The sequence below is a fragment of the Myotis brandtii genome, unplaced genomic scaffold, assembly GCF_000412655.1.
Source record: "Myotis brandtii unplaced genomic scaffold, ASM41265v1 scaffold196, whole genome shotgun sequence".
Classification (NCBI taxonomy): Eukaryota; Metazoa; Chordata; class Mammalia; order Chiroptera; family Vespertilionidae; genus Myotis; species Myotis brandtii.
In genome coordinates this window covers 2,498,486-2,517,699 of record NW_005357311.1, presented here as the reverse complement: position 1 = coordinate 2,517,699, position 19,214 = coordinate 2,498,486, and the positions used below count along the sequence as shown (strand labels likewise).

Here is a 19,214-nt window from a genome sequence, read left to right as displayed (position 1 = left end):
TACTGGGGATTGAGCCCACAACCCAGGCATGTGCCCTGACCAGGAATCCTACGGGCAGCCTTTCCATGCATGGAACGACACTCAACCAACTGAGCCACACAGGCCAGGGCACGAACAACATTCTTTTTAATAGTCATTATTCTGTACCTCTCTTGATGAGCTTCACCACCATTGAGACTACCAGTAGTATCACACTGGTAGCAATTTCAGGTTACAATGCACGTCTGCCATCTACTGGTCATATCGGGTAGTACTGTGAAACCTATGACCACACATTTTCATTTCCTTCAGAATCTTCTGGATTTGAAAGCTATAGGGGGGGTTAGATTCCAACACACCAAACCGTTCCATTTTACAAAAGGGGAAGTCGTTTCCTGTGGAGAGTATATGATCACCCAGGGCCATGCAGCTAGTTGGTGGAAGAGCTGGAATGGTCATTTCGGCTTCCTGACAAAAGCAGGATCTTTTTTGTTCTTATTTTTTTTTATTGTAATTCTGGATGCTAACAGAAGTACATCTGGTGAACAAGGCTGACTTTTTCCAAAATGAAGCGGAACAGTTGAGACTTGTTCTAGTTTACATGCCAGTAATCTTTTACCCCCTTGTTTAAAGCTCCTCACGTTCCAAAAAGTACAGGATCTGATTTTCTGCTTTCTGTCCAAGTATTTCCTGGATCTGAAGACAGCTTACGGGTCATGTGGGAAAGACTAGACTTACAAAACTTGGAATTTCACACCAAAAAGTTAGGCAAAGATATGGTGCAGGATGTGTGTTGCATGCCATTGGATCACATGCCATCATTAAGACTCAGAGGGATTAGAAACACACCAGAAGTTTATGTTCCGAGAAGCTGTGATCTTCAATGGAAAAACTGACACATCATAATTGAAAAAGCTAGGAACTGCCTTCCTCATCAGAATAAACAGAAGTGACATAAAACCTTCCAGAAAGGCCCGCTCTGTGAACCTGGCGGAATTGGCCGCAGAAGCACTGTATTCTCCAATATATGCATATTTTTTTATTTTTTAGCTGCCCCATGGGACTGGATTTAACCATAGTCATCTTTTTATTGAAGTGTGGTTTGTATGGGAACATGCCTCTTAACATTCCAGGGATCAACGCAAAGTTAAAACAAACCAAACATCTCAGTACCTGCCAGGAGGACTCTTGTCTTTCCCTAATGATTCTCAGAACCAAGCATTTCAGGGACTGGGCTGCTGAAATGAAGGAAAGATGTGGTTATCTGAAATTTCTCCTTGGGAAATTGGGAAAATTTCCCTGGAACTTTTTGGCTCTCAGGGTACTTTTTTAATCTTCTGTACTCACTAATGAACATGTTCAGGCTGGTCATTTTGTTTCATAAGCTGAAAAAGTAGCACCTTTAAATGCCCTGGGACAAACCTGATAAGGAAAATAGTCCCCACTGGATTAAAAATCAATAGAGGTACTAAGTCAGTCCCTCCAGGGTTGTGACCCAAAAAAATCTTCCCCTAGGGAAAAATCTTACATAATAATAGACAAACATGTAAATTGACCATCCCTCTGCTACACTCACCAGCCAATCAGGAGAGTATGCAAATTAACCCAACAAAGATGGCGGTTAATTTGCTTACGTAGGCGCGAAGTGGCGGAGCGAAGACTGAAGGCTCCGGCTGGAGCAGCGAAGACTGAAGGCCTGGGTCCTGGGTCCCGGGTGCCGGAGGAAAACCGGTGCCGGCAGCCAGGGGAAGGGAAGGCCTATTGCACGAATCTCTTCGTGCAACAGGCCTCTAGTAAAAAATAAAATGCTATGGGAAATGTCATATCAGTATTCACTCAGTTATTCCTTTCTCATGATAATCTCACCTCTGGTCTCAAACACTAGTGTGGGGAGGGATGGTCACCTTGCCCCATCCCCCGATGTGATCTGGAATGTCCTTCCTTTGAACCTGAATCTCTGTGCACCCTTTTCATCTCAACACGGTGCCCATGGCTGAGGGTAATGGCACTGCCCTGATGGCAGAACTGTAGATCACTGCATGGAAGTATGCTCCTCAGTGAAGGAAAGAATGAGAATACTTGTCCAGAAATTCAGTGTGGAGTTATATTAGGACCCAGAGGTCCAAATGAGTGCCCAAGGCCAAGTGAAGTTTCCTGTACTTTGGTTATTCCCACCACTGCCATTTCCCTCTTAGGAATGAACTCAGAGTTATTGAACTCTATATGCTCAGATGTCCCAGATAACCTAGGGACAATGCTCAATGCAAGTGACAACTCTCCCCTTACAAGACCCGTGAGGGACTGAACAGCTCAGCCCCCTCCACCATCCTTTCTCTGATCCACAGGAGGCACAGGTAACCAGAGCCTCCTTCTCCCTTTCTAGCCCTCCCATAATTCCACACCTGCCAATATAATTCCTTTAATTTCCACCTATTTCTACTTTTAGCTACATTAACTCCAAATTCATTTTCATCTCTTCCCTGACTCACCCTGTTATTTCATAGTCATCAATCAAGATCAAGCAATCCAAAATAGCCTTGCAGACTTGCCTTGAGATACAGGCTCAAAAACCCCCCACAAAATTACTGACCTTAATCCCCCTTCCTGGCCCTGCAAGGAGGGTATACGGTAGTGGGATTATCATGCTACATATTTGGACAGTTCCATATTTACCAAAAAGTTTAGTTTGACTTAATTTAGGTTTACCTTACACGATTTAAAAATAAATTCATATCTTAAATTCATTCATATGGACAATCTGATACAGTTGTTTTCAAAACAAAAATCTATAATAATAACAGCGTAATATGCTAATCAGACTGGGCATCCTTCCGGACAACCTTCCGGATGAAGCTGGGACTGCGAGGGAAGCTTGGATCCCGGGTGCCAGAGGGATGCCAATGCCAGCAGCAGGGGGAAGGAAGGCCTACTCTTGCATGAATTGCATGCATCGGACCTCTAATAGTATAATAATGATTAAAAGTGTGGGCTCTGGCTTTAGACTGCCTGGGTTCAAGTTTGCCACCTCTGATCTGGGGGACCTGTGCAAGTAACTTAACCCCTCCAAAACTCAGCGCTTTCATTTATAAAAGGCAGATAATAATAATAATAATATTTGTCTATCAGACTGTTAGGATTAAATGAGATGATGCATAAAATGCACTTAACATAGTATCTTGTGCATTATACATTATATATTTTTTTAAGATACATAAAATCATGTTATATGGCAGGCACTTCACATACACTATCTCATTTAATCTTAATAGTCCAAATTTTGTAGAATGCTGGCTCTCTCCTGAAGATTAACTGTCTACACAGCTTTCTCAAGGAGAGTTTGCTGAATCACATATCCCAGAGTCTGGAGGCAGAAGCAATGCCCTGCTTGTTCCACACTGCTATTTCTCATCTATTGTCACTGGCTCCCCCTGTAAAAACTCCTACTCCCTCAAGACTCATGCTTTTGAGTCTACCACCCTCTCCTCCTTGTCACTATTATATACCAAAACCAGAATCTAATGTCAATATCCTGTCAAAATTTATATTAATACCCAACATCCTGGTTGCTGGGTTCCTTGAACTCTTTTTTAAAAAATCTTTATTGTTGAAAGTATTACATATGTCCCCTTTTTTCTTCTATTGACCCCTTATAGCCCATTTCCATCCCCTGCCCTAGGCCTTCACCCCGCTATTATCTGTGTCCATGGGGGTTCCATGAACTCTTCATCTCCATTCACCTTCTCCTCCACTCTCCACTTTGGTTGTGTGTTTTCACTGCCACTCTCTGGACCTGTAGGCCTTCGCAGCCCTGGCCGCCCTCACAACCCTGGCTTCCTCGGCCCTCACAGCCCTGGCTTCGTCCGGAAGGTCGTCTGGACAGTGGTTCTGCTGTTTGGCCATTTGATCACTTGCATATTACCCTTTTATTATTATGGATTGTTACTGTGACCGCTCTTTTCAACTTCCTCAAGTCCCTGGCCCCACTGTTTTTTCATCATACTGAATTGATTTTTCTCAAGTGAATCTAGCTATTGACCAAGGTTGCTGAACATCAATGCAGAAACAGCAAAAGGACAGTGTTGTCATTATGTGTTCATGGTCAGCATCCTCAACAGGACATGAAACACTGCCAGAAATTCTACTGAGTTTTACCAGTTCTCTCTCTTATTCTCCACGGTGAGGATTCTATGGTTTCTCCACTGTCCTCAGTCCTCCAATATCCTCACATCCCTCAATACTCAAAGCAGGTGGCGTCAAATCTGACTTCACAAAGAAGATAGAGCCCCCTCAGAGGGGGCATCCTTCAACTTTCCACCACTACATTTGCAGTCATTTGTCCACCTTGTCTTCTGCCATTGGAGAATAGGGGCCCTTCTTTCTAACTAAAGCTTATCCCTCCACCAGTCCCTGCCTGTTTTATCAGAGAGGGACCTTGCTTTATAAACTATCCTCTCTGTCTTCTAGCATAAATCTTTTGCTCTATATTGCTTCTTTCCCATCCGCTTTTAAATACCCTCAAGTCTTTTTCATCTCTTAAATCTGGAAACAACACTGAAATGCATATCTGCTTTTCTCCTTTCACAGATGAGACAATGGAGGCTCATGGAGATTAAGGAGAAAGGAATTGAATAAGGCCCAAACCCCAGGACATTACAGCCATACACAGTACCTGTCATTATGATGCCATGGTATGTCCTATAGCAGCTGTGGACTGTGTAGATCTCTATTTTAGGTATGTTCACTAGAGGAATGGATTGATTTCTACTGATCAATGCTCCAACATCATGACTTTCCCCAAGGCCCCAAATGATAAAGAGAAATAGTTGGATAGACCTAATCTGTACTTTGGTTGTTCCATCTGTAAAGTATAACTTATAATATATATTCTTACCACCTCCTTGTCCTCCTACTCTCTGCCTCCATTTCTCATCAGCAATGTAATAGAGATGGCATATCTCTTCCCTTCGGAAGGTTTTCAATTGCTGAGGGGGACGGTGCTACATAAATGCTCAATATAGCCATCTTTTTTGACTGTTAACTCCCTGCCTGTGCTGACAGAAACCAGTGATGTGGATGAAGCTGGGTTCATTTTATTTAGAAGGAAAAAAATAGAGCAAAGGGAAGAAAAATTAGGTAAGCATCTGGAGGAAAGACTCAGAGAAGACCCAAGTAAAAATGTGACCAAGCAATTAAATCAACATCCTCCACTGCAGCTATTTGTAGCTGCCCTTTGTTAGTCTTAGACCCAGGAGAAAACAGGAGGGGTATAGAGTGTGGGATATTATTAAAGGAAAGAGAATGAGAAGTAGAAAAGAAGTGAGGGGAGTGTAAGTCTTACAAGGAAGATAGAAATAACAAAATAAAAAAAGAAAGATGAACCAACAAAGCTGGTTGGTTCATCATATATATATATGATGTGGAGCATAAAAAAGAACACTGCATGTCAATGTTCAGTCCTTGAATGTTCCTATTCCTTTTCTGGTAAAGATGGTAAAGCCTTTGAAACAGCGGTTCTCAACCTGTGGGTCACGAACAATGAAAATACATCCTGCATATCAGATATTTACATTACAATTCATAACAGCAGCAAAATTACAGTTATGAAGTAGCAGCGGAAATAATTTTATGGTTGGGGGTCACCACAACATGAGGAACTGTATTAAAGGGTTGTGGCATTAGGAAGGTATAGAACTGAGAGGAAGAAAACTAAAAGACTAAAATGCAAAAATTATTTTGCTTTTTACAATGGAATAATTGGAAAGCTTGAGATGAAATGAAATTTGGAACTAAGTAGATATAAAGTCTAAAGCTTTAAAGTGTAGACAGAGGTGGTACTGGGGTCAAACCCTGGATTTTCAGCTAAGTAGCTATGTTATATTGGTCAGGTCATACTTACCTATCCAAGAATCAGTTTCCTAGTTTATAAAATTATGGGGATTGACTAGATCAGCTATTCTCAAACTATGGGTCATGTTCCATTAAGAATCACTCATTTAAATGAGAGATGTTATTGAGTAAGATTGACTGAGCATGGGGACAGTGTGAAAAGAGAAGAAAATATTGAGAAATACTGGACTTTCTCAAGGATTTCTTCTATAAGATACATAATAAGATATTTTAAAGAACTGGCTTTGGACCAGTTTTACCTTTATAAATTTTTACAAATTAGGTCAGTTGAAGGGAATATATGTAGAATCTGTCATATCTTCTTATGTGCACTTAATTGAAAATTGAATATAAATAAAAGGATAGCAATAGCTAGCAGAAACAAAGGCTTGGAAGAATCCATAGGAAGTCAAAGTCCCTTTTATCTTAGTGTGTGTCTTCAGATAATCAGAGAAGAGGAGACAAATAGTTTTTTAATTACTGTTAAATTGCCTGGGGTCAGAGGCAATGAATAATGAATAGCAATCCATCTTCAATCACTTCCTTTGCCAATGAGCCACAGATATCAGAGACCAGTTCCAGTCCCCAAAGAGCAGAGCACTGGCAAGGGAGTCGATCTAAACTAGAAAAGAGAAATAAGAATCATGCTACAATGCACAGCAAGCACACAGGGCTTTCCACCCATGATGTGCTCCTCGCCTACCTCATCTGAGTCACGCTGCCTGTGGTAGGCAGAATAATGACCATCCCCAACACCCAAAGGTGCCCACACCCTAATCCCCAGGGATTTTGCAGATGTGATTACAGATATTCGTATTTATCCAGGTAGGCCCATTCTAATCATATGAATCTTAAAAGTGAGACCTTTCTCAGATTTGGTCAGAGAAATAGATGTTCAAAAAATCAGGGTCACAAGACACTACGATGTTGGCTTTGAAGATCTAAGAAGGGGGCTACAAGCCAAGGAATGTAGGCTGCCTCCAGAAGCTGGACAATTCAAGGAAATAGATTCTCCCTCAGAGCCTCCAGAAAGGAATGTAGCCCAGATACACATTGATTTCAGCCCAGTGACACCCCTTCCAGATTTCTGACCCTTAGAACTGTAAGATAATACATTTGTGTTATTTTAATTCAGTAAATTTGTGGGGCTTTGTTATGGCAGGATTAGAAAACTGATGTACTGTCTTTGCACAGCCTTATAGGACTGCTAGATTTCCTGCTTCTGTGTTTGGTCCATGTTGCTTCCTTTACCCAGAATGCCTTTCCCAACCTCTTCTTTTTACCCCTACAACCTACTCTTTTACTAAGACTTAGCTCAAGCATCCTCTTCTCTAGAGAGCCATTTCTAAATACCCAAAACTATCTCTCTCTTCCCCAAACCTAGGGTAGATTCTATTACTCCCATCTCTATGCTCCCACTATACCATATGCAAACACCTATTACAGCACTGTATTGAAAGCATCTATTTAAAGTTTGTCTCTTCTTAGGAAGGATCCAAGGCTGGGATGCTAGCAAACTGACCATCAGTATGTCCATGAGGAAACATGAATGAGAGCCAAGCTTTGGGAAACATGTATCTTAAATTATATCCTTAAACAAAATGGGGTAACAGATGTTAAATACTCCCAATTTACTAGCAATACTACATTCTCTTAATTAAGTAAGGGGTGAGGGGGTGTTTTGTTTTACATTTCACAACAGTTGCTCGGTACAGCTGTATTTGGCTTTGAATGTCATTAAACGACAAGATATTACCACTTTCATGCTTGGAGGCACCCGAATGTTCACAGAAAGAGCACATCTTATAAGCAGATATTTTTCTAGAGTTTATATTTTAAGTCCAAAGTTGAAAAAATAATTGAACTGAGACACTTTTGTTTCCAGAGAAATTTGGTCACTCTCACAATTCTGAAAGCTAACAATGTTCTTCTTTTCAGCTTAGACTTTCTTCTCCATTCAATATGTCCCATGCTCCCAGGGGTGCTGTCATACTCACCAGAGCATTTGACGCACACACCCTACAATTTTAATGATCTCTTTGACTCTTGGAATAACTAACCTAATCTTGCACTTGGGACAAGTCTCTGGTCTTCTACCCACTCTCAAGACATTCTTCATAATTGGGACAGATTTCCTGGCTGCACACCCACCAACCACTTTGGGCATCTATCTGCAAAATCATCTCCTTCGTTTTGTTAGTCAGCTTTTGACTTGAGGAGAAGGTAAAGCCAAACCTCTTTTTAACATAGGTTGTAGGTACAGCATCAAAAGTCACTTAAGAAACTGGAAGAAAGAGAAGGAGCATTATGGCTACCAATAAGACAGTTCAGGAAAAAGGAATCACTGCCTCTCTGTGGCTAAGTCCCCAAAAGGTAACAAATTAAAACATGGAGACAAAGAGAAAAATGAGAAAAAATAATTTGGCTATATGTTTACATGCATCTTTTTCTGCCATTTACACATTTTATAAGTTTCTTTATAACAACCATTTTTTTGTTGGGCACTTGTCTAATATGTTATGTAGTATGAAAGGTCTTCAATTTCCACTCCCCAGAAAATACAATGGTGCGGGTGGGGGAGGCAGAGGAAGCTAATTCAATCCTCTTTTCCCAGAATTCTCTTGTATCCCATGAGATTTAATGGATGTTCCAAAATAAGGGAATCTATGATCAAAAATAATTTAAGAAAAAAAACCTGGGTTAATCAAAGAAAAATGAAGCTGGTTTCTTGGATGCAAAACTTACCTGGAGTTTTACTATTTCAATATGCTCTATGACTCAAACAGGCAAGTTTATGTTGCAAACTCATTAAGCTCATTTAGCCAGAAACCATTTTGTCAAAGGAACATCTATTAACCTCTTTGATATTCAGTTTGGAAAATAATGCCCTAAATATTCCCATAAAGCATATCATACTAAAATATAGTAGGCTCTCAATGTTCAGATTTGAAAACACTGCCCTAAATATTCCCAAAAAGCATATCACAGTAGGTTCTCACTAACCATTTGACCACTGAGTAAGAAGCAAAATTTCAAAAATGAGCAACCCAAACCTTTTACCAATGTATTTCTCTACCAGAATGTAACTTGGTTTCATAAACCTATTTTTCCTCAAGTCAACAAAATTTTCTCAAGTCAACAAAATGTTTGCAGGCAGTTTAAACAGACTCCTTCGGTCCAGAGCTTAGTGCCAACTAGTCAAAAAGAAGCCAAACATTTTCTAATGTCAGTTGCACACAATATTCTTGACATTTCAGTTATTGAATTCATCTTTGGGAGGAAGAGAAAATGATGTCAAACAGAAAGCATTTGAGGAGATACTAGTAAGAACCCAGCAGCATCCCACTAGAAAGTCTTAATATGTGGCAAGCAAAATGTCATCCAAAATAACCCCAGACAAAAACACAACAAAAGTCTGGCCAAGGCCAGTTAATTAAGGGAAAAATCACAGAGAGCATTCAAGGTCTTTGGCGCTACTTCTACCATAACTTCTGAGACTTTCAAACTATTTGTTTGAAACTAACCCTTTTGAATGGCTATCAAACATATCCCAATTTTTTGAAGACAAGCGATTCTTCAAACTCAGTCAAATAACAAAATTGATTAAGCAGTAAGCTTGATGTTTTCCTTTAGTATTGCATCAACTACATTTATTGGTTGTTTTGATTTTCTATCAATATAGCCTAAGTGACATGAATAGACAATATTTCCCCATCCCAATATTTTCCCCATTGTGCTTAGCTTTGTTTATGCTGTGTTCTTTCCTTTTTTTTTGTTTTGTTTTGTTTCTGATATTGATAGTTTGTGTTGTCTCTTGATCAGTGTTGCTAGGGCTTATCAATTTCATTAGTGATATTGATAGTTTGTGTTGTCTCTTGATCAGTGTTGATTTCATTAATATTTCAAAGAACCAGTTGTTTTACTTTGTTGATTTTTTCTATTGTGTATTTGTCTAATATTTAATTGATTTCTAGTCTTTCCTTTCTTATTTACACCTTTTCACGTTCTTTAAGTTTTGTTTGCTCTTCTGTTTCTTCCTGTGATGTTTGCTTAGATGATTGATATTAAAAATGTCTCCTTTTCTAAGACAGACGTTTAAGGCTGTACATTTTTTGCTTTGACTACATCCTTATGTCTTGATATGCCATATTTTTAGTTATTCAGTTAAATATATTTTCTAACAAATTATAATTTCTTGTTTGACCTATAGGTGTTTAGAAGTGTGTCAATTAATTTCCTAAATTTGGGTGGGGATTTTTTCTGGTTTTGATTTCAAGCTTAATTACACTCCTGTCAGAGTACATCCTATTAAATTCCATCCTTATGAAAATTAAGACTTTTTTAATAGCTGAACATATGTCTATTTCAGCAAATAGCTAACATGGCCTTAAAAAGAATTTTTTTTTTTTTTAGTTTGTGGTGTACTATTCTGTATAGGCCAGTTAGTTTGAGTTTATTAAGATGTTGTCCAGATGGTATCCTGGGTTTTGTTTGTTTGTGTGTGTATGTGAGATTTTTTTTTTGGGGGGGGGGCGTTGTTTGTTTGTTTTTTGTTTTGTTGGATTGTCCTTTTTACCACTGAAACTATTGAGTTTAAATATCCAACTATAATTTTGAATTTCTCAATTTCTTCTTTAATTTGTTTATTTTTGCTTTGTATACTGTGTGCCTATCTTATGCTATAATACCTCTTAGTGATGCTATTGCCTTAAGTTTACTTTGCCTTATAATGTAGTCATTATATCAGCTTTTGGGGGGTTAGTGTTGCATGTTATTTTGGGGGTTGTTTTATACTTAACATTTGCACCTTGTAAGAAGTATACAATTGGATTTTGTTTTTTTCTATATGCACTCTAGCAATCTTTGTCATTTAATTAGTGTTTTTAGCTCATTAACATTTACTATAATTACTGCTACATTTGGGTTTAAATCTACTATCTGATTATCCTATATAATAAAAGCCCAATATGCAAATCGACTGAATGGCGGAACAACCAGTCACTATGATGCACACTGACCACAGGGTGCAGATCAATGCAGGAGCTGCCCCCTGGTGGTCAGTGTGCTCACTAAGGAGCAGTGAGCCAAGCAGTAAGGAGCAGCGAGCAGGTGGGCCTAAGGTGCAAGGGGTCCCAAACTGCGAGAGGGCGCAGGCCGGGCTGAGGGACCCTCTCCCCCCAGTGCATGAAATTTCATGCACCAGACCTCTCATTTATTTTATATTTATTGAATCTTTCTTTGTTACTGTTATTTATTCTTGTCTTCTTTTGAGTCAATCAAGTATCTTTAAAACTATTTTTCTATTTTCTCCCTTAGTAGTGATTTTAGTGATTATCTTAGACATATCTAGATGCAGTTTTAATTTTATAAGTCTTCCTAACATTAGTTCTTTCATGCTTCCCAGACAATGCAATCTATAGCACTTCAATTCTCTTTATCATCCCCCATATCCTTCTATATTATTGTTCTCATGTATTATAACTCTCTGTATATTTCAAACCACAAAATATTTTGTCATTATTTTTCTTAATCATCAATATTTGTTTAGATTTCCCCACTATCTCTCCACCCACAGTGATCTTCATTTCCTTCCTGCATAATTTTGTTTCCATATGAAATCATATATTTCTTTTTCTGAATAACATTTTCTTTTTAGTAGTTCTTTTAGTGCAGGTCTTCTGGAGACAGATTCTCATGTTTTATTTGTCTAAATCTGTCTTTATGTTGCTTTATTTTATAAGGATAACTTCACTACAGATAGACCTTTAAATTGGCAGTTATTTTCTTTCAATACTTAAAAAATATCAACCAACGTATTGAATTCTGGAATTCAATATTTCTATTAAAAAGTCAATTGTCAGCCCTGCCTGGTTTGGCTCAGTGGATAGAGCGTTGGCCTGCGGCCTGAAGAGTCCCGGGTTTGATTCTGGTCAGGGGCATGTACCTTGGTTGCGGGCACATCCCCAGTAGGGGGTGTACAGGAGGCAGCTGATCGAGGTTTCTCTCTCATCGATGCTTCTAACTCTCTATCCCTCTCCCTTCCTCTCTGTAAAAAATAAAAAATATATATATATAAAAAAGTCAATTGTCAGTCTTGTTTTGAAGGAGGGTGTCTTTTTTATTACTTTAAAGATTTTTGTCTTTGTATTTTGTGTCTAAATGTGGTCTCCTTTGTGTTAATCCTTCTTGAGTTTTATAGCACTTCAGTGTCTTGTAAGCTTGATGTTTTCCAACTTACGGAAAATTTCTGGCCAGTATTTCTTCAAGTAAATTGTGTCTGTTTCCTTTTATATCTTCTTTTCCTGGAACTCCAGTGATATTTGGTAGACATTTAACCATCTACAGTATATTTCCTACACTCATTCTGTATATTTAATCCTTTTATTCTATGTATGTTTAGATCTGGATATGTTCTATTAATCTATATTTTAGTATAATTATCCATTCTTATTTCATGTTTGATCTGCTGAAGTCATAATAGCTGATACTTATTTTTTTAAGTTTTTGAATTTTAATTTGACTCTAATATTTTTAAAGATACTAGTTTTCTAGCAAAACTCCATCTTTTTTAAAAAAAAATTCTCAATCATGCTACTCATACTTATTTTAAATTTCCTACATTATAACTCCAACATCTGGACCTGTTTCTGTTATTTGTGTTTTTCATTTTCTTTTTGATCTAGTTCTATTTCTTGGCCTTCCTAGTAATATTTCATTGAATGTCAAACATTGTGTATGAACAACTTGCAGGATCTCTGGATGATGTCATCTTTCCCCTTGGAGAACTTAATTTTTTCTGACAGGCAGATGAGTACGTAAAGATCAACTTCGTCCAGTCAAGGCCTTGCCTAGAGCTTTATTAGAACTAGTTTGTGGCGTATTAAAGATGACCTTAAATTCTTTGACACTCCCCCCATTGAGCTGAGGGAGTTGGTCTCCTGCTCTAACAACTGGGTGGGCTCTGAGACTGCTTTGACCAATATAATACGGCAGAAGTGATGCTGTGCCATCTTGGAACCCACGTCTTAAAAAACTTCCCGCTCTACTCGTTTTTTTGAAATGCCCAGTCTGGAGGTAGCCAGCCACCATATAAGAAGTCCAGCTACACTGAGACTTCTGTGTGTAAAGAAGCCCAAAATATTCACATGGAGAGGACTCCTATAAACATAAATGCTCAACTCAATCACTCCCCAGCTATTCCAGACCTCCCAGCCCAGGCTACAGATACTTGACCGAAGAAGCTTTCAAATGAGTCCAGTCTCAAATAAAGGACACCAAGCAAGCACCACCCAACTGAATCTGTCAACCTCTAGAACTGTGAGAGATAGTAAGTTATCGTCTTAAGCCTCTAAGCTTTGTTTTTTGTTTTTTTTGTAATCATCAATTTTGACTTTATTTTGAAAACATTGGGTATCTACAGGTTTTTTGTTGTTTTTTTTTTAATTAAATCTTTATTGTTCAGGTTACATTTGTTCGCCAAGGGATGATGTGGAAGTAAATGTGGGTTCTCCCCAGTGCACCTCACTTCTCTCAGAGTTCCTGGCTGACTTGCCTGGTCGTCAGTGCTTTCAAACTGTTATTTTACCCAGCTTTTCTAGTTTGTCTTGGCAGGAGAGTTAGTTTGATACAGGTCTTTCCATCATGGCAGGAACAGAAGTCCTAATGATGGAGAAATTCTTGCTTACCCAGTGCTTGTGACCAGCAAACATTCATATACTCTTAGTAGTCTTAGATACTCTTCAGTCCTTTCTTTAAAACCCTTACAGACTCAACTTCTGACCCTGTGGGCTTGTGTCTTCGCCCCTCCACAGAGACTCAGGACTGGATGGTAATTTGGGTGAACATTCCATCATGACAGGGATGAAAAGAGAGACAGGCTTATCATGTCTCACTATTCCTTCTCATGCCAATGCATTCTGTGATGCTTTCTGCTTTACGAGCCACCACACCACACTGGAGGACTATTCTGAATCCATAGAAACTCTTCAGTCCTTTCTTTAAAACCCTTACAGACTCAACTTCTGACCCTGTGGGCTTGTGTCTTCACCCCTCCACAGAGACTCAGGACTGGATGGTAATTTGGGTGAACATTCCATCATGATAGGGATGAAAGGAGAGACATGCTCTCACTATTCCTTCTCATGCCAATGCATTCCGTGATGCTTTCTGCCTTCCAAGCCACCACACCACACTGGAGGACTATTCTGAATCCGAATGCCATTATCTTTCATCCATTTTGTGCAGCAGGAAACTGTGTTCCAAGAATTATTCAGAAAAGTCTTAATTATTATCATCATCACCATCAGCAGCAGCAGCAGCATCCCTAGCATCATCTGCTCACTGAAAATGTGTGGAGACTACAAACAGCTTTTTCTGGAAATGACTCAGAAGGAGGCCTCCATTGACCTCATCTCACCAGAAAGGAGCTGAGCCTGCTCTGGCAAGGCAAACAGAATTATGCAACATGTGATTTTTTTTTTATATAATTCTGGCCTTTTCAATTTTGGCAAATACAAACATCTCCACCATGTGACTTGTAGAAAGCAGAAGCCCAAAAGACTAGGCTTCAAACTATACTCAATTCTACAAGTGGTTGAAAGAAAAAACAAATGTACTCTAAAATGTTTTTACTTACCAAAAAAATAAAAAAAGAAAGAAATCCATGATATTCCATTTTAAGGGACTTTCAGTTGGCACATAGGACCTGATAAATTGTTTTGCCTTTAGCTTCCAATTTAAAAAGTGTTTTTCCACCACAGTAACATCTGAGTATTATGTTATACTTTCTTCTTTAAATGTATAAATTTATTCAGTGACACAAATTACCATAATTATGTTTAGAGCTCGTGCAGAATCTATTACAAAGAAAGGATGGTTTAGGAAATGTTACAGAGGTCATTATATTTAAATTTCTATGTTGCTCCCATCATTGAGAGAAAAGAGTAAGCAAAAAGAAATAGACTTTAGCTTCCAATTTAAAAAGTGTTTTTCCACCACAGTAACATCTGAGTATTATGTTATACTTTCTTCTTTAAATGTATAAATTTATTCAGTGACACAAATTACCATAATTATGTTTAGAGCTCGTGCAGAATCTATTACAAAGAAAGGATGGTTTAGGAAATGTTACAGAGGTCATATTTAAATGTCTATGTTGCTCCCATCATTGAGAGAAAAGATTAAGCAAAAAGAAATAGAGAGAGCAAATGAGGGAGAAGGAGAAGGAGAAGAAGGTGACAGTTATAGGGGAAAAAGGGAAAAAATAAATTGAAAAGAAATAGAGAGAGCAAATGAGGGAGAAGGAGAAGAAGGTGACAGTTATAGGGAAAAAAGAAGTTAGCTGGTTTAGAACAAATGCATGTTCAAATTTTTAAAGATATCTCAGGGCTTCCTGGATTCCTTGCATTATTTCCTCACTACTAACCAATTATGTGTTGTTGTTGTTTTTTAGTTGATCAAAATGTGTTTACCTAGATTCTATAACTACTTTCCTGTTTCCATGTCCATATTTATTCCCAGGCCATGCAAAATGTGTTTACCTAGATTCTATAACTACTTTCCTGATTCCATGTCCATATTTTTCTGGAACACCCTATATTTGATCTTTCACTGACGTGAGAGGTAAAAGATCAAAGATAGACTGAGACTGGGATCGAGAAATATAGAAACTAGCACGTGCAGAGACATTAAGGAGAGAGAATTTACAGGAGGTTCTGGGACCATGGAGAGGCAGTCTTTTCTGGACGTACAATACCCCCTCCCATGCTGTCCTCAGGCTTATGACTTCTGCTGAGAGGAATGACAAACGTTCCTCCAGGAAGCCTTTAATGCATTCTTCTCCTTTTCTGATCTATCAATGTAGTCTCATGTGGCCTTGGCACTGGAGTCAGAATGTCTGGGTTTAAGTCCAATTTCCCCACCTACCATCTGAATAGGCCTCTTTGTAACTTAGTTTCCCCCTCCGTAAAATGGTGATGACAGCCTAGAGGGCTGTTGTAAGAATTTATTACAATAATGCATATAAAGTGTTTAGAGCAATACCTGGCACTTATACATATTAAGCTCTTATAAATATTATTGGCTTTTAATGTTGTTATTAATATTGTTGTTATTATTATGGCAAAGTGCCAGTTTGCAATTCTGAATGCAACTTGTTCTATTTGTTACTTTTCATGTGTTCCCTTCTCCCTTCCTGAACAAACAAGGCCCCAGACACTGGATCTCGGTGGGAGTGGAGGAGCCTGGGGTGGGAGTGAGAGTGGAGCAGAGTGTGGGCCAAGGTAGATCCAGGAGCCTTCCTGTGGAGGAAATAGAGACTGGGATCAAAGTGTTACTATCAAGAGGCCTGTTTGAGATACATTAAAGCAGGAACTGCTGCCTCTGGGGTAGAGCAAATGTGTTTGAGAGGGAAAAGATCCCCTCCATAGCTGTGGGGCAGGCTCAAGGACTTTTTATAGGGTAAGGTTAACTGACTTCAGGTGCTTTCTCAATTAAAATAAAACTGCTTTGAAGGATGGAGACGGGGCTACACATTGAGTTCAATCCTGAATGACCCATTATTTATTTAGTCAATCATTCCTACATAAAGAAATGCTCATAAAAAACAACTCCTAAGTGATGGGGTTCTGAGTTGAGGAACACATTGAGGCATGGGGAGGGTGGCGCCCCCCAACTCCAGGAAGACAGAAGCTCCTGTGTTTAAGACCTTTTTGGACCTCACCTTATATATCTCTTCATCTGGCTAGTTATTTTTATTATTAATAATAAACTATAATAGTAAGTACAGAATTTTCCTAAGTTCTGTGAGTCCTTCCAGCAAGCTAGCAAATCTGAAGAGGGGTTGTGGGAATTCCCAAATTTGTAGCCAAGATGGACAAAAGTGCAGATAGCCTGGGTACCTCATTACAACTGGTATTTGAAATGGGGGGGGGGGCAGTCTTCTGAGACTGAACCCTTAACCCAGTGGTTCTCAACCTTCCTAATGCCGCGACCCTTTAATACAGTTCCTCATGTTGTGGTGACCCCCAACCATAAAATTATTTTTGTTGCTACTTCCTAACTGTAATTTTGCTACTGTTATGAATCGTAATGTAAATATCTGATATGCAGGATGTATTTTCATTGTTGGCGACCCACAGGTTGAAAACCGCTGCTGGGGTCTGAATTGAAATGTTGGACACTCGGTTTGTGTCAGGGAGACCCGATTTAATTTTCTTGTCAAAATATGAGATCTTCCACACATATTTAGGCCTTCCACTGTTATCGGGGGGAGCTCTCCACGTCTCCACAGGTTGCTAGTGGGAGTGGGTTTCTTGCAATATCCCATGGAAAGGAATTTTCTGAGACCCACATGGGAGGATGAGATAGTGTAGAAAGCTTTATTTCTGTGGACTTGCACCCCTGAGTTTCCAAGATCCCATTTCCCTCTGTCCTGGCAAGGAAGAAGTCCCATTTTGCCTTCCGCAGAGCTACAATCAAAGCCAAAGTCCAGAGTTTCCTTTCCATGTGGGACACAGGTTAATCCAGTGGCTAGCTTAGTTTGTGTTCCCAGCTGCAGTCTATTAATCCATTGTCTGTGGGGCCCATATGGCCACATGGTCATGGAGGGAACATAGATGAATGCAAGGAAGCAGGAGGAAAGCAAGCCAAGAGAGGGGACTCCGTGTTTAGGGGATTATGTATTCCCAAATTTTCGGCGGGCTTGCAATGGTCCTGCCCACTCTAGCCAATGATCTCTGTCCCCAGATTTGAGTGAAAGACGTCTTCCCTTTGCCACCCTCACTTCCCTGCACTTGCACCCATCTTCCCCTTTGTCTAGTCCCTTCCCCCCATAATCCACAGGGAATGGGCCAGGGGTTCCCTGGAGCATGCAAAGCTACAGCTTCCTGGTGAAGCTGCACAAATGACATGCCTATAATGTCTGGCCTTTCCTTTGCTCCTTTCCTATTATTAATTACAATGGTATCATTATGATGGATCAAGATTATCAGAGTATTATAGATAAACTTAATGTCCAATTATAAAAGAACTAGTAGCCCTGCGCATGAATCTGTGCGTCACAAGCTCGCCAGTAGCTCCCTGCCGCCCTCCGTCTGCTGCCCCGCCCTCCTGTAGCTCCGCCCACTGCTCCGCCCTCCTGTAGCTCCCTCTGCCACCTCTCCCCGCCCCTCCTCACTGCTTGCTGCCCTGCCCCCTCCTGTAGCTCTCTGTGCCTGCTTGTAGCTCGCTGCCCCACCCTCCTGCTGATCAGTGATCCAGTTGTTACGCAGTTGATCCTTACGCTTCACGGCGTAACGACCATTTGCATGTTACATCTTTATTATATAGGATGGTTAATTAAATTATAATGCATAAGTAAAGGTAGCATTAAACAAACATTAACTTTATGTTTGTTAAACATTTTAATAGCTTTGGGAAATGTTTACAATTCAAGATTTAAGGTTTAAAAAAGGCAGCATACAAAGCAGTGTATAAAATATGATGCCAAAAACAACATACATGCACACATAGAAAGCAGGCTGGAAGCATATGCATTGAAATGTTAGCAGTAATATTAATTTTCTTTTATAATTCTGTATATTTTTCAAATTTGTCTGTGTCAACATCTGCTCACTTCCTCATGTGGGTTAATTTTTTTCTTTAGGAACCACCAAGCAAAATACAAATGCCTAGCAGTTGGCTTGAACCGTGCATAAATTTGCTAGTTAAATTGGACTCTATCGGAATAATAGCAAGCAGTCCATTCTTTTTATAATGAGTTCTTTCCTTTTTCTCTAAGATGGGCACAATCTTAAATTTATCTTAATCAATTTTCTCAAATTAAGCTGCAGCAAGACCTACTTTCCTCTGGCTTGTTACAAGTGTTATCTCTAATGAGAAATACAATTTAACAAATGCAAAGGATGGGATGCCTGAGCAGTAGCAACTGTTTGGCTGGCTGGCTTGAGCTCCCAAAACTCACAATAGGATTTTCTAGAATCACACTCCTGTGTCCTCCATTGGAACTCAACCAATAGGCTCATGCATGACAATGAGCTTCACCCTTCTAGAAAAGGCACCAGAGAGCTTTTCAACACACATTTAATTTTTCTTCTATTATCTGAGACCATAATGCCATTCCCAGTTGTACTTAGCAAAAGTTAAATGGTAAATGAAGGAGAAAAGAAAATTCATTTGATGGGGAAAGTATTTAGGGGGTGGATATAATGACAGTGTTTCCCACAATTCATCACTAAAGAAACGGCTAAAATCTGAGGAAAAGGCAAAAGTTATATTGTGGTGATAACCAAATTGCCTTCATATTACCCCTTGCTGGTTTTATAGTAATTGCTACAAACATGTGAGAAACT

General features: G+C 39.4%; 1 long non-coding RNA gene across 3 annotated transcripts in view; it reads left to right on the top strand.

Annotated features, from left to right (window-relative positions):
* LOC106725902 overlaps nt 1–19,214 on the top strand; it is a 318,458-nt gene that overhangs the window by 187,277 nt on the left and 111,967 nt on the right. For all 3 annotated transcript variants that reach the window (XR_001361903.1, XR_001361904.1, XR_001361905.1), the window contains exon 2: nt 4,564–4,667. This is a non-coding gene — a long non-coding RNA (uncharacterized LOC106725902). The remainder of the gene's footprint in view (nt 1–4,563; nt 4,668–19,214) is intronic.